We start from the raw sequence: 23,161 nt of genomic DNA, 5'->3' as shown, positions 1-23,161 counted from the left end.
CTGTTCATACTAATCTGAATAATTGAATAGAATATGCACATTAAATTACAGAAATCATGCAGTTAAGGACAGAATATTAAACCAAAAATAAAAATACCAGGAAGGGAGTTATTTGAACCTGACAAGAAATGGCAGCATAACATGTTAGCTTTTGGCCATACTGTTGATAAAAATGGAAGAGAAATGTTCCACCAATTTACCCCAGGTAGATGAAAAGAAGCAGGAAGAATGCAGGACATCATGGGGAGCTTTGAAGCAGAATCACCAGAAGGAAAAGCAATGACAAAAACTATGCTAAAGTATGAGTGATAATCACACTATGGGGCAGCTAATTCCAAGTTAGCAGAGTCATCTTTTGGAGGTATAAGATAATGCCACCCAGATGGCTGTCATGCCTGAAGAGAACAGATAAAGCAACAAATGGATATTTTAAAAGAAATAAGGAGCTGGAAGAAAAATGCGTGAATATAAAGTCAATCAAGTTTATTACAGTGCACTAACCAAAGTGCACTCCGCAATCATAAAGCAGTAAAAAAGATGGAGTAAATTAACTTTTAGTGCAATATGAAAATATAAGACTGCAGCTACATAAACCTCAAATTAATATTATCATGAGACTTAGGATGAAATAGCTGAGAACCAGGTTGTTAGGAAGTACTTCACAAACACCCTCAAAAGATGAAATCTTCAGATGAAATGACAAAACCTTTGGGAGTACTGCAGTTCATCAGTCTGGCATAAATTTTTACAGGAGGAGAAAACTGCACCCTTCTTATTTATAGGTACCTTTTGTTAAGGACAGGGTTTCTCCCAAAAAGCATTTCTATATGGAAAGACAACATACTGAAGAATTGTGTGTAAAAGACTACATTTAATGTTTACTAGAAAAAAAGAGAGTCTGCAAGAAACAGATTTCTAGGATAATTTCTAGAGACAGTAAATGCTGATCCTGTGTGCATGAACTTAAATGGATCTGCACATGTGGCTTTGCATTATGAGCAGATGAAGTCAAACTGCTCTGAGACAGAACACCAAGGGCTGAATACTGGCTTACACTAGAAGGTATAAAGTCATAATTCAAAGGAGTTATCAGTACATCAAAAGCAAACCTAACAATTGCCTGGAACTCAGCAGATAACACCAGCCCAGTGAGGCCACTGTTGTTGTCTGCAAGGGGGTGAGAAGCTAACTGCTGTAGTCTTGGCAAGAGCATAGAGTCATGCTTACATACTGTAGAGATGCCAAAGACCAAGAGGGATTTTCACAGGACCCTGTACATATTATCCACGAGGAGGCATTGTATAACCAACCACGAATCAGCATACTGTATGAACTGGGAGGGGCTCATGTCTAATAAATAGCTAGGAATCAAATTTTGGAGCCTAAGGTTTGTTAAGTACAAGCACAATGACAGGCTATTTTGTCAAAAATAAACAGACATCCTCCCCTAGACAGTGTGACTTTGGTGGGAGTCATATTAAGGAAGAGGATAATAAGAAGTGGGAGAGCTTGCCCCCACTTTATCCATGGTCACTAATAAGTTATTACATTGTCGATTTGCTGAAATGTTCAGTCAAAATAAAGAGGCCTGAGGAAATGTCCTACATTATAAGTGACAGGTCAGCAAATTAGGTGTGTTCCACAAGTTAATAACAAGGAGGAAAAATGAAAGGTCCATCCAAGATGTTACAACACAGACAGGTAGTGCAGAGGGAGGTTATGGCTCCAGAGGTACTCGTAACTCAACAAGTGCCCTGGGCTGGTCTCCAGAACTAGACCTCCACTTCCCTGCTCAAATAGAACAGCCAAAAAAAAGGAGGCTCCCATAGACTGCTCACAGTAATCTGGACCACACTCCCCCCCTCCATACACACATCCCCTTCCTGCTGCAGCTCTTCATTGAATGAGCAAAAATCAAAAGAAAAAGGGCAGTTATGCTAGACTGCTCAGAACAGTCTGAAGCAAATGCCACCTCTCCCAGACATATGCCCCCTCCAAGACACATGCCCCCTTCCTGTTGCAAGTCTTCATTGGAAAGGGAAAAACAAGGGGCAGTTCCAATGGACTGCCTATGTCACTCTGTAGCACACACCCCCCTTTCCTACACACCCCCTCCCTGCTGAAGAACAAGAATACAGGAATGGCACTTCAGGATTATGTCCTGAACACCTTGGTCCAGGGCACATACCCTGTTTGACTCACCATTGCTACACTACAGCCTGGCTCATATGACCATGAAGAGATAAAGAGAAAGGAAAAACAGTGAGAGTGGTATATAATTTGAAACCATCAGAAGGAATGGAAGTGCTTAAAAATCTGATAATAGAATGAACTCCAGAATGATGACTCTTTAAAATGGACATGCAGAGAGAAGTATAATAAGTTGGTCAGAACAAATTTAGTTGATCATCTATAAGTATGACACAGTAATCACACAGCAACAGTATAAAAAAGTCAAAGGATACAAGTAAAAACTGGTGCTGTCAGACACTTAAGAAAGGGCTAGAAGGAACGGCCGAGCTTTCCTTTTTTATAGTTTCTTGTAATATCTTGTCTTTATGCTTTAGTCTTCTTTTTTTTTTGTTTGCATTTTTTATAGTGGGATTTTAAGGGGGGAAAATGAGTTGCAAAGAGAATCAGGTATAAGCAAGACTGAACTTAATTTAGAAGTTGCAAAGAACAACAAAGGACAAGCAAATGAAAGAAATTGTTTGTTGTTAGGAGCAATGACAAAAAGAGTAACACGTCTTGCTTAGACTGGAGCAATTGGTGCAGAAGAAAAGGATGCTATAAATACCTTTCAGAAGTGAACAGCAGAGGCACACTGGAAAGCTAAGTGAGGCAAGAGTTTAAAAAGAGATGAATGTTGTGAATCTTAACAACCTAGAAAGAGACTTTTCAGCTCATGGCTATGAAGCAAGACTACTGCACTCCATACAAGACCCTACTAGATATGTTAAGATCCAGGAAGACACAGTTGCTTTTGAACTATTGACAAACTCCATCCGGGCTTTATCAACCTTTGCAAAGACCCCCAAAAATGAATCAAGAAAACGTAGCATGCCCGTTACCTCCACTTCATAATCTGTAAGATTATGATGGAAAACTGGGACATTATCAACAGTAACAATCTAATAAAATCTTAGAATGGGAGTTAGGTTTATTAAAAATAAATAAATAAAAAAACAGAAGTATAAGGAACTACATAGAGTCTAACAAGGACAAAATGGAACCCCGGAAAATTCAGCTTTCAAATGTAAAGCTCAAAAATGCTGCTTTAGTGAATACATGAGCAACAGAAAGTATTTCACTTGTCCAAGTAGTAAGAACAAATACTACAGCAGATGTAAAGGTGACTATAGCACATACATTATTTTTTACAAAGCTCAGTGGACAAAATATGAAGCAGTCAATGTTGGGAAAACCTTTTTACAGACTAAAATATGTATGTCACAGCATTTTTCTGAAACTAGATACAGGGTCAGTAAAAATGATCTAGCAAAACATTCTATTGAGACGATGGATCATTCTAGGTTTATATTTCATGTCTTTGACAAAATTATGGAGTTGCCTTTGCATGGGAATAAGAAAGCACTCTTAGAAAAAAGAGACCTGGAATGATAAGTCAGGTTGAATACATACAATAAACCAGGTATCAACTTCAGATGCTCAATCAAGAGTAATCTTCATCTACAAAAATGTAACCATAGGGCCTTCTATTAATTCAAACAAAAAGGGACAGGGTCTGGGGTTTACCTTGCTTTTTTGATCTGATCTCAAACCCCTACATTTAAGACAAGCTCCCTCACAGACAGGTAACTGGTGGCCTGGATATCAGGAGTGGTAAGCAAGTGGCTATCACAGGGAAATGTGAGCTTGACCATCAGTGTACACTGTCTACTTGAAATGGAATCAAGATGAAGCCAGACCCTTGAGATTAACTCAAGCAACTAATATGGGTATAATCATTATGTAGACTTTAGGTTTTTTGAACAGATCCCCACCAATAGGTTTTGCAATGTTTTACAGGTAAATCAACTGCATTCTTTTAATGGCAAATTGTATTTTTAATTTTTGATTCTCTGATTGTTATAGGTTTCCTTTCTAAGGCACAGTTCCAGTAATCGGAATAACATTTGGTTTACTTTAAGACTGGGTAGATCTTTCAGACATTCTACCATAGCATACCATAAACATTGATGATTGGCTGTTGAATGCTAGACTGGATGACTGAGTCATGAGATGCCCATGCCATGGGTGGCAGCAGCTCCAGGAATATTGTCCATGTTGCTATCTCCTGCTCTGCTACAAATATTAGTCAATAGCTAGCAGGGCCCTTTGCATCTTGTACAGAGCAGTACTGGTATGTAACATAAGATACTAGATGCATCATACTGTTTGCAGGTGTTCTAGCTGACCACAGGTGAAGTTTAAATTGTTAACACCTATGATGCAACAGGCACAGTTATTCCCCTCTACAAAGGCGGCCTGGCAGCAGACCTGGGGAATTATAGACCCATAAGTCTGACCAGGCTCATCTGTAAGGCCATGGAACGTATCATGGACCTCATAAACAAAAACATAGGCTACCTCCAAACTCTGGATCTAACCCAATTCAGCTTTATCAAGGGAAGATCCTGCCTGTTAAATCAGGTGGATTTCTTTGAAAATGTGACCAGGGCCATTGATGCAAATTTGTGCACATAGCTTACCCTGATTTGGCAAAAGCTTTCGACACAGTCCTACACTCAGGCATTACCGATAAACTTAGTAAACTGAATGTAAACCCCTTTGCTGTAAGATGGATTGCCAACTGGCTCACAAACCAGACACACACTATCAAAGTGGGTGACTCCACATTAACCAGCAGACCTATCTCCAGCGGGGTGCCACAAGGGTCAGTGCTTGGCCCCCTACTGTTTGGTATATACGTCTCAAAAATTCAGACTAAAACTAAGGGTTTGTGGCTTACCAAGTTTGCTGACAACTGCAAACTAAGTGTAATTATTGAATATCCAAATGATGTCAGTATACTTCAAGAGGGTCTTACACAGACCAATGACTGGTGTCTTAATCATGGTCTCTAACTGAATGCAAAGAAATGCACCATCATTCCCTTCAACAAAAGCAATGCCCCTTCACAGTATCAGATCAACAACAATACCCTAAGTACCTACAAAGTGGTAAGGGATCTGGGATCACAACTGACTGCAACTTTAACTTTGACCACCATGTATCTACTGTAATAAAGAAGGCTTTCTATGTAGCACACTTGATTATTAAAGTCATTGCCCCTAAAGCAAAGGAGGTCATAACCCTTTACACACATCAATAATAATACCCATAACTGAGTATAATGCCCAGTTTGACATGTACCATACAACGCACCTGCAGCAATTGGAGAGACCTCAGATGTTTCTAACAAAGAAGATCAAGGGACTCCAGCACATGCCTTACACAGACTGACTAAAGTCCCTGTCACTATACTCTGTATTGTATAGACTTTTTAGGGGAGACTTATGTCTGGTTTACAGAGCAATCTCATACCCAAACCTAATGAACTTGCTGCACATCTGTAAATCAAATGGGACTTGAGCTACCCATTCCAGGGATGTAAATATGGCCTGCAACTTAAATAAGATATGCTGGAGGGATAGATTTGTCTCCCAGTGACTGCCATGTCTTTGGAACAGGCTACCAATTTATGTGAAACACAGCACCTCTATGACACTGTTCAAATGGAACCTGGATGAGTGGATGGGGTATCGCAAATTCATACTGGGGATAATGTCCACAACCCTTGTGGAAATGGGCAGTCATTACTAAATACAATCCTGAGTATTGACTAGCATATCTATGGCATTACATTGGGATGAAACAGCTAGGCTTGAAATGACCTCCAGGTCAATAGCCTAGCAAACACCTATGATCCTATGATTAACATTACTTATAAAGGTGTGGGAAGGGTGATAACCTCTGTGGTGGGCTACACAGGACATGTGCTAGTATCAAGGTAGGCAGATTATCTGTACAACAGTGTATAGGCTGAACTGCAACAGAAGAAAACTCTGCATTAGAACAGCAGTAACCAACCACCATGACAAGCTGTGTCACTGTGTAACTGTCCTATTATGGTCTTGTGTAGTGTAAGCTCCATAGAAGGGTTTGGTTAATGTGACTGATAGTTTAAAACTGTGTGATGTGGTACTAAACTATAGATCTCCCATGCTGTTTCAGGTTATACATTTTGATTCAGGACAACTGTAGTAGCATATGGTAGATGCAAAACTTCCATTGTGCTGTGTACACTGGTGGCATATATAGTTCATAGTGTTGCATCAGCTGTGTTAGTGTGCTTATCTACACAGATGCCTCTATCAAGAAATGTTAAGACATGTTGCCAACTAATGCATGGCCGCTCTGTATTGTGACCCTATTTATCACACTACATTTAATAAAGACATCGATATTCTTACTATTTCCTCATGCATAATAAGATAGAGGAAATAGTTTAGTAAGTCTGCCAAGGTGTGAGCTGCCACCTTTATAGAATGTACTTCTAAATTGCTAACATCATATCACCGTGCTTTAAAATAAAGAGCCTCAGAAGCCCACAATCATGGATGTCTACTGAGGCCCAGTGGCAACTTGCTATCTCAAGGCTTTATACTATTCAGTGGGGTCATCCTTTACCTTCTCTGAAATAAACTTGTAAAGATGGCCTGTCTTCACACCCACTTGCATCTGTCTATAACTTTTGTACTCTGGAGCCAATTTAATAAGATTCTCCAACATTTCCTATCCCTTCAAAACAGTTATTGAGAATTGTTCTTATAATCAGCTGCCTACTGGAATAACATTATTTACTGACAATATGGGCAACTCTTTCACCACCATTTGGATAAAAGGAGTGAGCAGTTTCCTTTCCCAGCCTCTGGCCACCTTTCTCTCTATGAATTTATATGATTTAGTGAGAATAGAATTAAGAGCATTCCTGTCTTCCCCATGCCTTACATTCAATGCTACTTCAGAAATTAGAAATGTGCCCATCTGTTTCACAAGTACTTCTTCCAAAGCATGGCATCATACACAGCCCCACTGAAGGGTAAACCTAAATAAGAAAACACAGTATGTCATTTGAAATTCAGTAGATCCGACCCAGCAGCAAGGGGGCCTGTACAGTTTGTGTCTGCTGACAATGGCATTTTCACTATCCCGATCAATTCAAACATCTGAGTCTGCAGTTTAGTAATGTGCCTAACGTAACAAAGAAACACCGTAGGATTACTGTCTTTGTAATGGATATTTTTGATGTGAAAGCAAGGTAAAACTCAGCTCAAGATTCATGCAGCTGGTTCGCCCAAAAATGCAGATGTACTGAACTGACCGTGAACAACTCTCGTTACTATAGGATTAGTCAGGAATGCCAAGCATTTGCATTTATTATCTACTGTTGTAAAGGAACATCTCCAGGAAAAGAGACATTATTCAGCTTTATGTATACCAATTGTCCTTATTAATAAAGAACCTATATATAAATGCTCCCTATATCTTTTAAAATTCCACTGATACTATAAAAGCAACTACAAGGGTCTCTCACTATGAAGGCAGTAGAGAGGCTATGGATATAATTCTTTTTTTAGGAAAAAATAATAAAAAACATTGTATAACGTTTATGGTTTTTATGTCCAGTAAAAAGTGTTGCCTAAAATATGTGAAATATTTAATGTTATACAGATGCTCTTTTTGTAAAATATACTATTGTAACTTTGGATATTACACAAACACATACTGCATTTTTTTTTTTTTATAAACCTGACAACTCCTTTCAAAAGCTATTTCCATAAATGGACTGCGACATCCTACAGAGAAAAGTGATTTTCCAAAATGAAATCTTACATTTGATTTCTTAGGCTAACATGAAACAGCTAACTTTGCATTCATGAAAGGGGGAAATACCCCTAAAGAGGACTGCATTAACTACATTTTCCAGTTTTGCCTCATTCCACAACATCACACTGGACACTTTGCAAGAGCTGTGACTCTTCTAAGTTCAAAGAACAAGCATTGAGAATTCAGTTCATTTTTGCACTATCTGTGAAGTTTGCAGTAGTGTTTTATCTTTTATCTTTTATTTTGTATCAAGACATTATGTCTGGAATATGAGTCTTCTACATTGGCTAACATGTTTTAAAACGGCAGGTAATCTGTAGGTAGTAGTAACAACTTAATACAGCTGACAGCTAGTGTTTTTCTTTATTTCTAAATGCTATCCGTTTAAACCAATTAATTGTTATGCTATTATGCAAGTGTATAGGTGCTTGTATTGTCGAATTGCATTGCTTAACTTTATTTGTGTCAAGCACAGAATTCCATTACTCACTTTCAAGTGCTGAGGCAGTAGGTTCACTTACGAGAGGAAAAGTATAAGAACAGTAACTGCGAATTATTAACTGCTAGCATCCACTTTTTGAAGACGGACTGCTTGTGTCACAGCTACTCAATAATTATGGGTGTTTATGTTACAGATGACACTCTTTAAAAGTTGACAATAACTAAATTGTTAGTTAGTCAGATTGATCTAAGTGGTAACAATATATCACCATAAAGAAAGGAAAAGTGATACCGCACTACAAAAATATCATTAGCCCTTCCTGGGAAACAATATGTGTGTATACAAAAATGACTAAATGAGTTTTTAGCTATTTGAACTGGATGCCTTAGGATTCAACCAAATATGATTCTAATTCCACAAAATTAAAAAGAATCTATTTGAACATCAATACCCTATTCCACCTTTAGAAGGGGAACCATGTATACCACAATATGATTGTAAAAGACCAAATACAGGTTTGCATTGCCAAAGCTACTTAAACGTTAGTTTACAAAAAATAAGATGGACTCATTTTACAAAGCAAGTAAAAAATTATGCAGTAACATGTAGATCCGAAAATATTTTATTAGTAACATCCCTCTCCACCTACTACTGACTTTATAATTTACAGCATCAATTGAAACCTGTTGTTTTAAGCAGAACAGTTTATGAAGATATTCAAATGTGGTCACCACCTTAATACTGCAACTGTTTATATTTAACAACACCTCAGCTGTCTTGATTGTGTAACATACCCTGCAATGTAGCAGTCCTACTATTGTAATAAAAGCTCAGATGTACCATGACAATTGTCCAGATTCACAATCTGATTACTTGTAAGTACCACTTGGCTGACTTTATCATTCATTCCTATTAACGGCTTTTCATTTTATGTAATCAGCTACTTAGACCTGCATTTTCTTCAGAAAAAAATGACTTTACGTCTATTCCAAATCTTCTTAACCTTTTCTACTATTACTTCTAGTAAAGCACATTTAGTAAAACCAGCCTCCTGGATGCTAACCATTTGGGAAATATAATGCACTCTCACACTGCTGTCTGTATATCAGTGTATTGCTTTCAACTGCCATGCCTTACATAGAAAAATCTTTTCTTAAAACAGTAGTTTCAAAATTTTACACTGTGACAATATCCAATTTTATGTATCAGAGTAAGCACATGAAATACAGTACTAGGTACCTTAGTTACCTGCTAGAACAGAAAATGAGTACAAAGTGTCTGTAAGAATCAACAACGTATGACAAGCAACAAAGATGCAAAAGTGCACGGGCCATGAGGCATTCCTTCCAATACAGCTGGTGTCAATTGTACATTAATGTTAAGTATATAAAGGATTATGTTATCGAGCTTTGCTTCATAGGAAAAGCTACACCTTCTACTGTCTTTTCACATTATAGGATTAGCCAATCCTGTCAACACCATTCAGACAACCTGAGGTCCCCAAGTCACTTCAGTATATCTCAGGGGTATTCATTTCATACATCAAAAATAAATAAAGACTAAATGCTAGGCTATAGCTGGAAAAAACAGGAATTACTACTAAATAAATACAAAAAATAAATGCACAATTAAAATAGTAGGAAAATAAAGAATATTCTCTGAAGTAAAGATGTATGGTTGTATCTCTACAAAGACCAGAATTCACTGTTCAACATAAGTGAGTATATGTAATTAAAAAAAAAAAAAAAAACAAGAATTATAGTCCTGCAGTCTGAGGACTGCTGTCACTCATGACACAAGATGCGTTTTGGGCCTACTACAGTTTTATCAGGTTTCTAATTGTGTTTTTCTGACAATAGCTTTAATAGAACATAAAGGATTATGATTAGGCCGCTGGTCATAACCTACTATTATGTGTTATCGACATGAAGCTCGAGAGGTAAAGTTTTTGACATTGATGTTAAGCACACATAACTAAGGGTTTGACTGAAGACCCAATCATAATTCTTTGTAGTGCATGGAGTCTTACCTGTTTTATGTAGTACTAGTTACAGAAAAAACTGTAAAGCACTTAGTATGCACTGTCAGAAATACAGTGTAACTTGGTCTTGTATGTTTACATTCACCTTCCATACCTCTCAAATGCCCAGATTTTGCCTCATGCTTGGTGTGTTATTATAAAATCTGTGGTTTTCCAACAAATTGCTGAGGACTGAAATCACAAAAATAATGACATTCATTTGATTCTCAGACTTTGTATCCTTCGGAAAATGCAGGCAAACACACATCCTCTTATAAACTTAGAAAGTATCTAGAATAACAGGAAGTCAAGGACATGTTACCAGAAAGGACAGCAGGCAGTTTTTTTTTTACTCTAACGCTGTGTTTGCTAGTCAGTACTGTCAAATTATACTGCCTAGAATGAGACCTGACCTTAAAAAGTTAAGCAAGGGATGCTTAATATTTGTTAAGATCGGGTATTTCCCTATAGTAGCACTCAACTGATTTGTCTTTTTCCAGATATCCGAGCCTAATCAGTGTGCTTCACATACTACATTATTACTATAATTACCTTAGACTCCTGAATTAAAATATGGATTTTTCGAACTACCGTAGGCTTTAAAATTCTAATTTTGGTTTCATTAAATACACCATGACCTTGAACTTTCTATACTTTCTATAATACTTTACATTAATAATCCATTAAACGTGTTAAAATTATTAAAACAAATCTAGTATGTAACTTCTGTATCTAAGAGGAGAAATTGGAAAATACAAGCTTCTGTGAGGCAGTTAACAGGAAGGTCTACACCCTTCCCTTCCTCTCTAAGCCATCAGGATCTCCAGTGGATCACTGGTGGATCAGAAAAAAGATTCACTAGGAATTTCTTGTTGCTGTTTGCTGCATCTATTTAGAACTGAACCTTGTGGTCTCTCCCATTTCAGATCCCTTTTCAGCCAAATTGTGTTGATGGGCTAACACATTGTCAGACAGCATGTTTCCACATGCGCAGACTTGGGCTCATTGCCCATGTCTGAGGTGTCACTGCAGCAATTCCTCCAAATTATCACATAAGGGAAGCACAGAAACTACCTGACCTGACCTTTTCTTGAATGCCTAATTCCTCTCCTAACCATTTTACTAGATGTTATTTCCCCTCTCTTTCTCCGTGGATGAAAATGAACATAATTTTTTTAATTGATCAGGCCAATGGCCACCTCTGCTTAAAAAAACAGAAGCTAAGGACAATAATTTATTTGTGAAATATCATAGAAAGAATCCCTGATACAGCTGATAGTTGCATGTAAAAGATTTCTTGGGGGGGGGGGTCCTACGTGGAATATTTCTGGCCATGCCTACCTAAGTACTCCCTTACTGTTTCTTCTCTAACTTTACTGTATTAGTCATACACCATAAGACAACAAAAGATGGAAACATGCATTCTATCACAAATTATTAACTGAAAGTAAAGCCCTCTTGAAACATGCCCCAGGACAATGAAACTTCTTTACTTGCCTCAGTAGGACCACTTCTTAAGGCAGCAATATAAATACATCCAGTCCTCAACCAGCCTGCATTCCATGCAGTGTGTATCTATTTTAAACTGGCACCATAAGGTATGGTTTTCTGTTCACACTTAGAAAGCTGAACTCACCTGACACTACTAGTGTAACCCTACAGTGTTCATATTTTCTATGGCTGTAGTTGCTTTTATTTTCTGAATGATAGCTTAGATGACACAATTTCAACTTTATTGCTTTTAGAGCCACACTTCACACCTTTGGGATAGCCTTAGCACATACTTTTTTCTGGCATATCAAAACCAATGCAATTGGGCATTTTCTGGCATTTTGACATGGTCTGAAAAGAATTGTTTGAGGCTTAAAACTACAGCTTCAAAGTAAGTACATATGTGGAGTTCCACTGTGGATCTAGTAACTCATATGTACAGTAATAATGAAAATGGGTGTTGCTATGTTTATCCACATTCTAAACGTTCCAAGGCTGTTATGTTCTGTATACTGGATACTGTAATATTTGTTAATGATGTATATGAGTGCCTATTCAGCAAGTGAACTGCAACTATCAGACTCTGCTTTAAGGAGAGGCAGATAACTTCATCATTACTTGCTCTTTTCTCATTCATCTGAAGGAGAAATTACCAAACTGTAATACACCAAGCTGGTACCCATTCTAAAGACTTAAAACTTTGCCTGTCGTATAAATAGGACCTGCTGAAGAGATAGGTATGTATCCCAGAGAATAACCTGTCTCTGGAACAGGCTCCCCATCCATGTGAAGCAGACTTCCTCCCTATCCTAATTCAAGTGTAACTTGGACATCTGGCTGGGAACAGGAAATTCATCCCTGGCTTGGCAACTATGTCTCTAATGGACACATGCAACCTGTAAATGGTTCATTTCCCAGACTAGCTAGCCTTAAAAAGGCCCTTGTGGTCATTAACCTAGTAAATATCTATGAAGCTATGACAAGGCTGAGACTTATACAAGGACATAATATGTAAACCTTCGCAATCTTGAAATAATTGCTGCACTGTTTCAAATTTTCAGTCCAAAACTAACAAAATCTTGTTATTTTACAATCATGTTTTGCAGTGAAGGGCAAACTCTCCTCCACCCTACATGTGGTGATTATTCCTATCATCCTCCCACTAATTTATAATTATAACTCTGGCACCACACAGCATCACAGAAAAGAAATATGTTGCTTTTCTTGAAAATCATATATTATTTCACCTTTGACTTGGTGGACTTTAGACTAAGTTGGAATGAGGTGTGAAGCCTCAGGTGTGGAGCTACAAGGGGTATACCTCTGTAAGTGTGCAGCCTCAGGTGTAGAGGTACAAGGGGTATACCTCTGTAAGTATGCAGCCTCTAGTGTGGAGGTACAAGGGGTATACCTCTGTAAGTATGCAGCCTCTGGTGTGGAGGTACAAGGGGTATACCTCTGTAAGTGTGCAGCCTCTGGTGTGGTGGTACAAGGGGTATACCTCTGTAAGTGTGCAGCCTCTGGTGTGGAGGTACAAGGGGTATACCTTTGTAAGTGTGCAGCTTCTGGTGTGGAGATACAAGGGGTATACCTCTGTACAATAATTAGTCAGCACTTTTGGTTTAGTTTTGAATGGCTTCATACTAATTTTATGTACTGTGAAATTTTGGCTTTGGCTAAAGTTTTGGGTGTACTGCATTTCAGCACTAAAATAAGTTATTGTATGTTTTTACACTTTGTTGTTCAGCTTGTTATACTACCACCATTATTACCACATATAAACTAATTTCACATTACCAAAACAGTTCAAAAATGTGTATAGATGTTCACTGCATATATTCTTTTTGCTGGTTAGATCATCTGTTGCATAAATTACACATGGATATTAGAGCTGTAAATTTTTGGGTAGATTAGCAAATGTGTTGGGAGGGTTGCCCTTGTATGTCATGTTTCTCTCTTAATTTCTCTTAGTGCTGAGACAGTTAGAATTGACTCTGGGATAAGACAGTTTGTAGTCTACATCGGGTGAGATGAATTTCCTGGAAACTGATGGAAAATAAAGATGTGGATTCTTACTGTGGTTCAATAGTTGTGTCTTACATTGTTTATGAATGTTAGTTTCTGAACTGGTTAGTTTGCTGCATTTAATGTTGCATTCTCACCTACAAGCATACATACAAAAGCAAACACATATACATCACACCCATACACAGACACACACACACACACACACACACACACACACACACACATTCGCACACACGCACACTGCCTAGTGTATTCAAACTACCCAGCATACCTTGTTTACAAACCCTCATAGGGTGCACAGTTTTAAATCTTGCCCATGCATCTCCACATGGACAGCCTCCTCCTAAATTTTTGTTCATAGTCGTCATTGTTTATAAATATGTGCAATCCATTAATACAGCCTTATGCATACATACAAGTTTTGGTAATGTATAAAACAATACTAAAATTTTACTGGAAAAGCTCACCCAGACTCTGCCACAGCTTGCTGTCAGGGAAAGGTTAGTTTGCTTTTGATTTCTTGTACTTTGTATTACTTTATTGCCTTTTTCTATTTTGTATACTGTGATTTATTTTCTTTTCACTGTTTTACTTGTATTCTGCTTTTATTTGCATATTAAAACTTGAAAAGATGCATATTAAAACTTGAAAAGAGAGCACAGCTCTGTCTCTTGTGAGTCAGCCAGAAATTACAACCAGCTCAATTAAGGAGTCACACAAAAGTTAGAACAGGTCAGTTAAGATTAATCATCTGTGAACTGGGGGGTGGGGTGCTAGGAACTAAACCTTCTACTTAAGAGGTAAAATAAAACATTTCAAAGCTTTGCTGGAAAATCTCACCCAGACTCTGCCATGGCTTGCTGTGAGGGAAAGGTTAGTTTGCTTTTGTTTTCTTGCATTTTGTATTACTTTATTACCTTTTTCTATTTTGTATACTGTGATTGTTTCTTTGCACTGTGGTTTTCTTATATTCTGCTTTTAATTGCATATTAAAAATTGAAAAGAGACCACAGCTCTGTCTCTTGTGAGTCAGACAGAATTTCATTTTTCCCACCCTGTTACTGTGGTGTTCTTAAACACCACTGTCTTTCTAGTTCCCTGCCCTTTATGTTAATTTGACCACATATCTCCTTCCCTTTCTCCTTTCACTGGCTGGTGTGAGTAAGCACAATATTATCATTTTGTGAAATCACTCCCTTCAGCTATTTAAATTTATTGGCCATCCTACTGTATTCCATAGTACCAGAATACAAAGTGCACACCCCCTTTAAATTTATCTTGCTCTTTTAAAATGAGTGGTTCTCCACTTAGGCAGCTAAAATTAAGTTACCCACTATCATATCTAACTGCTTAGTGCACATTGCAGTGTTTAGAATAAACTATTTTTTTCATCTTACCTTTAAACATCTATTGCAAGATCACCAGTTACTTGAGCGCCCACATTCTGCCTCTCTGTAGTCGTCTTGGGATTAGTGCTTCTGTCTTCTACTGGTGAGAGAAGGAGTACAGGGACATTATTTCCTGGAGACTGCTGATCACCAGAAAGCCTAACAACTGCTTTATAGGTGACAGCTTGGAATCTGTGCTTATATTCTGGTCCTGGTTAGAGAAGGAGCAGAGTGCATTGATTCCTGACTGTTTTTGGTTGGAAAGTGAGTGCCTGTGCTTAATGTTCCTGAATGCTCTGGTTGCTATTCGAGGCATCTACAAGAAAAAGGCTACAAGCCTACAGACCCCTTGCATCATCTGAGACAAGACTGTGGATTACCAAACAGTCTGTGGTCTGCTTCTCTTGTTGGGATTGGTGCTAACATTTTGCTTCTGGTGAGAGAAGAAGCAAAGGAGCACTGTATCCCAACAGAGTGAAGCTGTGCTGAAACCAGCATTAGTAGTAGCCAGGCAGTAGCCATTCATGCGACTCCCCTCTTTTCATCATTCTTGACAAGCTAATTCTTTGTTTTCAGTAAGTATTGCTTGATTTGCTTCTAACTTCAGAATATCTGCCTAAATACTTCATCCTTAAATTTTCCAGGTCTACGTATTAGTTTCCCCTGAAGTATTTGGCAGTACTCTATACAGAATCAAAAACCTTGAGTGACATTTTTCCTGTAAAAGCACAATTGAAATTTCTCCAATACCTAGTTGCATACAGGACAACTACTCTGCAGTGACAAGCACTATCCACATAGTTGCAAACCGGAAACTCCTGACAGTAACTGATATTGTCACTCCAACTGTCTAATCAATAAAAAAGGGTCTGTTGCCATGCGTATGAACTTTCCTACTGTCTTTGTTACCAGCTTGGTGGATATGGGCATCCTGAGGCAATGTAGAAATTACCTCATGTTTACTGACAACTGGTTAATTTTCAAACAAACTGATACAGTATGTGAGAGATGTAATTACTCAATGTCACTGGAGGCAAAGCTCACATAAAAGTACTCCTAATATCAATAAGGTCATCAGTAGTACACAAGCTGCATCCTTTATGCACAATTAAAAGCAGACATACAGACCCACCTATGCTGACAGACTTACATATAACCTTGCTAAACCACAAAGACCTTCTAGACGAAGTACACATATGAAATACCCTCAGCAGCCCCAAATGCACACTTTCAAAGCAACACCCATATCAACACATAGAGCTACATCTCATGGAGCCTCTACATCTAAGCCCATAAGGCAAGCCACCAAAAAAATCCAACATTCTAGTCATTGGAGACTCCATTGTGAGACACATCTGATATCCATCTCACCAGGCTGAGTACTGAGAAAGTTATGGTCAGTTGTTTATCAGGGGTTAGGATCCACCACATTACACATGCACTCAAGTCATTGGACCATAATTACCAATATGATTCAGTCATAGCCCATGTGGGAGTAAATGACCTGAGATGTACCTCCCTAGACTATGTAAAGAGAGACATCATGGAGCTCTTGGAATATGTGTCTCAGGCTGGTATGAGCCTAGCACTGAGCAGCATTTTACCCTCTCTAAGGATGATGTCACTATGCGAACAAAAGATGATCGACCTTAGTAAATGGCTTAGTTTCTGGTGTCATTCTAAGGGGGTAAAATATTTGTCAGCATGGAAGGAGATGGTCAACAGATCATGCTGCTTTGGCAAGGATGGTCTGCACCTCTCCCCTCTAAGCTTTTGAATATTAGCTAAACATTGTCTTCCCCCATAGTGCCTTTTTTAGACAATGCCAAACTGAAAGTACTTCTGACATAGCAAATCAAACCAAAAAAATCTAAAGGTATTACTGCTCAGTGCAAGGAGTCTAACCAAAAAAGTCCACACCCAAGAAGCTCTCTTTACCCTAGAGAATGCTGATATCAGTGTGGTCACTGAGACATGGTTTAAAGCTGTGGACAGCACACCAACAGTGCAAGGTTATAATGCCTTTCACACATTTAGGCCAGCTACTTCACAGGCAGGGACTAAAGGTGGAGATGTCTCTATTTACATCAAAAGTAAACATACTTCAAGGCTGGACAAACAGGACAATGCACTTGAGCTGCTCCATGTTCAAATCACCATAGGTAAAATCCAATACCACTTCCTTGCAAGCTGTAGGTCCCCCTGTATGACTCAGGAAACCAATACCATGTATTTAAACTTATTGGAAACAATAACCATCCAACCCAATATATCATATTCATAGGTGACTTTAATTACTCCACTATTAACTGGGAATCCAATATGACAACAAACATACATGCACAGAGATTCCTGAATTTTGTAAACACAGACTTCCTGGACCAGATAGTCAGTACACCAACCAGGAGTGCAAGCATATTGGATTTGGCCCTCAATAATATGGGAGACTGCTGCACACCCCCTACTGTAATGCTTTTCCTGGTAATGTCAGACCACAAAATGGTCTCCTTTGAAGTAAAAATAAAACTTGGACGCCCAGCTAAACCTGGAATATTCAGGAACTATTCTAAGGCTAACCTTCTACTATTATGTAAGAACATAGCAACATTTCAAGTCCCCATAAACCCTGAGAACACTGCTGCCTATGCAGAACTGTTCACAGAAACCCTGTAGAAGCATGTTAATAGTTGCATAGAGGCAGCTGTACCCAGGAAGAATTATTACAGAACAAACTCATAAAACAAGCCACTCAGGAGGAATCACAAAATCAATAGGCTGTATAACAGGAGGAAGAAAATCATGGCAAAAATTAGGAGGTGCAGCACCCAGCAGGATAAAAGCATTCTCATCAAACTAAACAAGCAACTTGGAGGACAAATAAAGTCTACCAAAGCCAAATTTGAGGTAAGTTTGGCCTCCCAGGCTAAGAACAATCACAAAGCATTCTTTAGTTATGTCCACAACCTCAAAGACAATACACCATTGTGTGTAGAACTATCTGTAAATGTAGCCACCTATACAGAGCCAGAAAATATAACAAACCTCCTGGATGATAAATTTAGCTCCAACTTTATCCCTCTATCCCCCTCAACCATCCCACAGGAAATATCATCAAATATAACGTCTCCCTACTATCGCTAGGGAACAGGTCCTTAATGCTTTCTCTAAGACCAAGAACACTGCATCAATAGGCCCAGACAATATCCTAGGATGCTTTCTAAATAGCATAAAACATGACCTATCAGGGCCTCTGAAATTACAATTTAACTGTAGCCTCCAAACAGGCGTCATGCCTCATGAATGGAGAAAGGCAACTGTTATCCCTCTGCACAAAGGTGTGCTGTCTACCATCCCTGGAAACTACAGACCCTTAAGTCTGACTACTCTTATATGCAAAGCCATGGAAAGAATTATCATGGAGATGATCAACAGAGATATAGTAAACCTCCACACACTGGAACCTAAATCAGTTTGGTTTCATCAAAGGCAGATCATGCCTACTCAACCTGGTGGACTTCTTTGAGAAGGTCACCAAAGAAATGGATGAGGGCAAAATTGTTCACACTGCCTACCTTGACCTGACCAAGACATATGATAAAATACCCCACTCAAGCATTGTTGACAAACTCAAGAGGTTAGGTACAGACCCATATGTCACCTGGTGGATAGCCAAATGGCTCACAGACAGGACCAAGGAAGTTAGAATTGGGGAGTCCACCTAGACAAAGAGGCCTTTCACAAGTGGAGTCCCTCAGGGATCAGTCCTTGGGCCACTTCTTTTTGGCATTTACTTCTCAGAAGTCAAGGCCTATGTAAGTGGTTTCTGGCTGACTAAATGTGCAGCAGATTGCAAATTAAGAGCTGTCATTGAATCTCACACTAACTCAAATGTTCTCAAGGAGGGGCTGACACATACAAATAACTGGTGTCAGAGCCATGGACTAAAACTATGTAAATGCCAAGAAATGCATAATAGTATCTTTTGGGAAGTCATCCATCCCTGGTAACTGTCATATTGACAATACACCACTTACAGCTGACCCAGTAGCCATGGACTTAGGGACACACATAGATAATAATCTAGCCTTTGACCATCATGTGTCTACAGTGGTAAGGAAATCATTCTGTGTTGCTCAACTTATACACAAAGGTATGGCATCTATGTCCAAGGAAGTCATTGTTCCACTGTATTCGGCATTCCTCAGACCTATCATTGAGTTGAATGCCCCCTTTGATATGTACCTAACCAGGCGTATCCAACAATCAGAATGTCCAGAGAGATTCCTAACTAAAAGAATACAGAGCATAAGTAAAATGTCCTATGCAGACTGCCTCAAGGCCCTATATCTGTATACTGTCTCTTACAGACTTCTGAGGGGAGATCTATGCTTGGCATAGAGGCATTGCCAAACCCCACTTTGATGGACCTCCTGTATATCCATAAAGCAAACAGCACTAGAATTACCAATTCGAAAGACTTAAACCTTGCCTGTGATATAAAGAGGACCTGCTGGAGACATAGGTATGTATACCAGAGACTACCTCATCTATGGAACAGGCTCTCCATCCATGGGAAGCAGAGTTTCTCCCTAACCCAATTCAAGCGCAACTTGGAGAATTGGATTTGAAACTGGAAATTCATCCCTGGTTTGGCACCTATGTCTCTAATGGACACAGGTAACCTGTAAATGGTTCATCTCTCAGGCCCATGCTTACACTTATCAAGGGTATCAGAACTTGTCAGAGATTTGGGATGCATGGCTAGGCTTTAAAAAGCCCTTGTGGTCATTAGTCTAGTAAACACCTATGAACCTATAAAAAAAGAAGTCACACAGTATATCCATAGAGTGGAGATGCTGCCTCCTCGGAACCCCTAAAACAAATCAAGTGCTTAGACTAATAGTAGTAGACGTGCTAAGAAAAATCTTCTCCTTACCATTTCTATGGCTTTGGTGTTAGACCAGCATGATACCATATGCATTTTTCATGAATAATGGACTGAATTAACATGGCTGTCAATCAACCCACTATCAATCATCTGAAGAGACAGGCGCATATGTGCAAAAACTGGTATGGATGCTTAAAGTAATTTACTCTAGGTGCCATGCAGCTGGATCTGTGATGCAGGATAACTTCAGTGTGACTCGCACACTGAATACTTGGGTTCAATCACACTATGATAGGCATGGTAATAAGATTCAATAACGGAGAATTTCTTAGAATCTAATTGCCAAATCCTTTTCCTGTAAGGTACTGAATTGGGCATAATTGTCTCTGAAGGATGATGTCATTCCCATGGACGATGATGGAAATCCGGTTTTGGCTAGCACAGCAAAATAGTGGAGTATTACATTAACCCAAACTTTCTGGAATCCAGCCCAATCCAATTTGTGCAAAAAATATGCATATTTGTATGGAAAATCATAATAGTTATTTATAGAATATATATGATATGTATATGACATACGTACACACACACACACACACACACACACATATATATATATATATATATATATATATATATATATATATATAGAGAGAGAGAGAGAGAGAGAGCTATATATAGCTAGATAGATATACACTGACAGAACTATGAAGATGGAAATAGGGGTACTCAAACAAAAAAATGGGCATTAGTTGTAAAGAGATAAGAAAGTTAAAAATATGGAAACTAGTAATAAAACATAACAGAAAGAGAAGATGGGATAATGATGGAAAGTAAGGTAAGAATATAAGGAAATCAGCAACAGTAATAATGTAGGAAACAAATATTTTATTAATAAGAGTAGCAGGTGCTAATTAGTTTATTTGAATAACAAGTGTCTCACATTAAGATCTTTGATTATTTCTTTTTACAGTACCAGGTAGATGTTACATTAATTTGGTTATACATTCTTTAGAGTTTGTGAGGGTTCAATTTTCTTCTGGGATACTTTTTTAAAGTTTTGCTGCAGGTACTGGAAAGATTCAATCTCCATAGTTATTTGCTGATTTCATGGTGATTGTGATGCCCCAACACTGGCCCAGTAATCAAGGAACTTCAATCCTCACCAGTGGCAAGAGCGGTGGATGTACACACTGGGAGGATGACATGTACACACAGTAAAGTACAATTTCCCTTAAGAGCACACAGAGATCACAGTCATCTGGGGCTGATTTTTCACGATTTCTCCAGATCCTCAATAAGATTCTCCACTGGCACAGCTATAGGGTTGAGATCTCAGCTGAGTGGTCAAGCCAAAACCTCCAGCACCCTCTCTGTCCGAGTGCTTCATGTCCCTGCCCGAATAGCTGACTCATACACACTTTGAGATTTGATTTACACACACACACACACACACACACACACACACACACACACACACACACCTGGGAAAGACTGGCGGAGGTTCACTAGCTATGCCCCCTTCTGCCCAGACTATAAGGTAGTTTTCACTGCCACCAGCCAGCTCCTTATCAGCTACTTTAAGGCCCTTAACAAAGGGTGCCCAATCTTATTGTGTAATATTACTATTAATCCAGGAGACAACGCTACTAGGAGTGGCCCACAGTGTCACCAACTAGATATGCAAGTACTGCAAGAGCTTAAATATGTCTCACATATATCAGCCACAGTAATAGGTTTAAATATATTTAATAATAAATAATAAAAGAACAAGACAATACACAGTAAGTAATCAGTTACATCAGAGTTCAAAATCACAGGAAATACTTAAAACAACATTGCAAGACAGTCTTAAATAAATAAAGAAAACATCTAAACTATACTTTACTACATTCCTATCTGTATCTAAAAGCATTACTATGCCCTCAAAACTTACTTACAGAACAATAAGCAGGCAGACGTGATCAGTGGATGTTTCCAGGTCAAAGACAAAATAAAAAGTGGCCTCTCTCTCTCGCTCTCTCCCTCTCTCTCTCTCAGAGAATTCTTAAATTAATATATCAAACATTGCTGCTGGGATATTTGCAGGATGACATCACTTCCCAAGTGAAACCCCTTATTGATTGAAACTGCCAGCATTTTAGCATCCCCCTTTTGAAAAAATACATATCTCTCAGATCTTTGCAACTGCTGGAAGACATAAAACACTAAAACAACAAAACAATGCAGAAGGCACCCTAGTTCTAGACATCCTGTCTTCTTGCTGCATTGAAACTAACTTTTATAGCACAATCATAATTTAATTTCAACTATTTTCTTGAAGTTTTGCAAGTTAACCCTCTATGTTTTATTTCCCACTGTTAAAACATATACATTTACACAATTACAATAGTTTATATACATTTCTGTTCTAATCCAGAAGGGTACACTGTGGTCACACCTCAAGCTCAATACTGTACAAACCCTTTTCATAAACACTTCTGCACCAGCAAGCAATTTCATCATTCTGATATTCACAAATGACATATAACTATTTACAAAATTCCAGATAGCTGTGCTGGCAGTATTTCATTCTGTCACAATTCTATATAAATCATGTTAATAATCACAAATGACATATAATTACTCACAAAATTCCAGATAGCTGGGCTGGCAGTATTTCCTTTTGTGACAGTGATAATAATTTGATTTTGGTTTATTGATCTTAATGGCCTTGTGGGATAATAGTTTTTGTTCTAAGTTAGAGCTGGATATGTCTTAGCTTTAAATAATGCATTACAGTATGACTAACTTTATGTTGGGAGAGTTTTACATTATTTTGGATTTCCAATCAACCTATTTTCTATAGTGCATGGCAGAGGTGTACTCTATCAAGAAGGATTGTACTGAGTTTTGCAATGTTATTATAGTAAGTTTCCAGTTTAGTTATTTTTCTAAGTGGTGCTGAGACTGTTAGATGTATATTGTATGGATGGAAGCATATATATATATATATATATATATATATATAT

At 38.3% G+C, this 23,161-nt stretch overlaps 1 protein-coding gene across 3 annotated transcripts in view; it reads right to left on the bottom strand.

The window, feature by feature from the left end:
* ZFPM2 (zinc finger protein, FOG family member 2) overlaps positions 1–23,161 on the bottom strand; it is a 1,273,567-nt gene that overhangs the window by 563,476 nt on the left and 686,930 nt on the right. The gene's annotated exons all lie outside the window — the stretch shown is intronic.

Source organism: Protopterus annectens, chromosome 3.part0 (assembly GCF_019279795.1).
Source record: "Protopterus annectens isolate FY-2018-M chromosome 3.part0, PAN1.0, whole genome shotgun sequence".
Taxonomy (NCBI): domain Eukaryota; kingdom Metazoa; phylum Chordata; order Ceratodontiformes; family Protopteridae; genus Protopterus; species Protopterus annectens.
The sequence above is the reverse complement of the archived record's forward strand: the minus strand, read 5'-3'. Positions and strand labels throughout refer to the sequence as shown.